This window comes from Pteropus vampyrus, unplaced genomic scaffold (genome assembly GCF_000151845.1).
Source record: "Pteropus vampyrus isolate Shadow unplaced genomic scaffold, Pvam_2.0 Scaffold8, whole genome shotgun sequence".
NCBI classification, from domain to species: domain Eukaryota; kingdom Metazoa; phylum Chordata; class Mammalia; order Chiroptera; family Pteropodidae; genus Pteropus; species Pteropus vampyrus.
The window spans coordinates 15,803,273-15,805,239 of record NW_011888789.1 but is presented as its reverse complement, the minus strand read 5'-3'; the positions used below and the strand labels follow the sequence as shown (position 1 = coordinate 15,805,239).

At 40.3% G+C, this 1,967-nt stretch overlaps 1 long non-coding RNA gene across 1 annotated transcript in view; it reads right to left on the bottom strand.

The window, feature by feature from the left end:
- Window positions 1-1,662: 1,662 nt before the first annotated feature.
- LOC111747146 overlaps window positions 1,663-1,967 on the bottom strand; it is a 4,787-nt gene continuing 4,482 nt past the window's right edge. The window contains exon 3 of the long non-coding RNA XR_002783411.1: window positions 1,663-1,673. This is a non-coding gene — a long non-coding RNA (uncharacterized LOC111747146). The remainder of the gene's footprint in view (window positions 1,674-1,967) is intronic.

The following is a 1,967-nucleotide window of genomic DNA, read 5'->3' as shown; positions in this document are numbered from 1 at the left end:
GAAGAAGAAAGAAAAAATGAGAGGGTGTAGCAGATTTAAGAGAGCAGTTTAGGAGCCAGAGAGTCTTGAGTAATATTCTTTGCTCTTTTAACTATTCAACCTCAGGCAAATTACTTAATCTCCCTAAGCTTCAATTTCCTCATCTGTAAATTGGTGATAATTACACCCTCTATCAACACCAATGAGTGGCAGAAGCAGGATTCAACACCATAATCTCTCCATAACACTACAGTGCCATATCCTCCAGAAGATTATAATCTTGAGAAACTGTGGGGAATACCAGTGCTTCCCTGCCAGCTGGTTTGGAGGCAACTGTATACCTCTAATCAGAACCTCCTGGCTCCATTACATCTAAAAGTCTGGAGTTCTGAGTTAATCGGGGTGCCATCACACAAGACACACTACATAGCAAAGAAACGTCATCCTCTTCTTCGTGAACAGTTCCATTTAGCTAAAGGAGTGTCTCAGAGCCCACCTGCACGCAATCCTCTATAACAGAGAGGATGGCACTGTAGATGAGAATTACCAGCACCTAGAGCACCAATGTCTCCTTTGCCCAGAACACACTCCGTCCTACACACAGCAAAACACATCATTCTTACATAAATGTACATCCCCAAAATCTCCTCGAGTGACCTCATTCTATAGGGAGGGGGCCTTTCAATCCTCCCACCCTAGAGCTGCAGAGTGCTCAGAGCCTCATTCCTCATTTCTGGAAACCGGACAAAAGCTTCACTCAGAGCATGTGAAGATGAGTCACCAACTGGGAAGTACCTCATACTATCATCACCCAGCACAGCTCCTCAGTGGAATGCTGCAAAGTCCTTTTATGTGCTCACTCTGCAGCACCGAGTAAAGTTGTTTATAAAATGAAGATAAAAAATCCAAATGAAAAAGTTATCTAGAATCTAAGGAATGCACCAAACCAACAGTGTCCACGTGAGGATTCTGGTATGAGGGCTCATACTTTTTTTGAGACTTTTCAAATGTTCTGTAATGTAGTACTAATATTGCTATGTAGATTGTTTTAAGTAACAGGCAACACGTAGCTTGGATTGGGAGAGGCATGTGAATCTTCATTTCTGATCTGTTTCATGATCATCAGGGTTATTCCCCCTATAAAAATAATGGGACAGACACCTAGAATATTGTTATTGTGTGAGGATATGGCCATCCCTTTTCGTGAACCCTAAGGGTCATGTACACCTCTAATTCTAACTGAAGCTCTATGGATCTACCTCTGACACATTAAGTCACAGATATGGCCTGCCTCCTCAGTTATAAATTTTATGCATTAAAAGTAGCTCCATTTATAAAATTTAAATTGATTTTGACCAAAGAGTGCCCTTTCATCCTAATATTTCAAGATTTAGTAAACAAACCCATATTCCATATCAACCATTCTCCTTCCTAATTTCACTATTCTAGGATTAAGAGGTTAGATATTTTTCGAGTCTCTCTACTGGCAGCAACTCCTTTTGTACCCATCATCTAAAGTTGTTTCTCTCTGCATTTTCACCAGCTCCTTCTTTTTGTTGAAATTTAGTAACAAAAACAAGTGCAACATAAATTTATGTTCCCAACACTCTTACTGATTAAAAGTATCAAAGTTAAAATGATACAGTGATGTTTTAGTTAAAAAGGTTTTCCATCATCCAATCACTGTATGAAATCTAAATAGTGAATAACGGGTATTACTAGTAAACAGTATTTCCTCATCATGGAAAAGTCTTCTAGTGTCCTATCATTTCCTCCTTCCTGATTGGAAACATTTAAGTCCTGAAGAGAAACACAACAGCTGGCCCCAAGCATTCCTACCTGCAGGAAACAAATCGGAAAGAAACATTTGCTTGGTTTCACTCCTTTGGTAACAGCAGCCAACACTGGCAATCACTTCATTGGGCTCTGTCACTACCATCTACTGTGAGTGATGGGGACATGGCGAGACCACCTGCTCTGACAGTAGC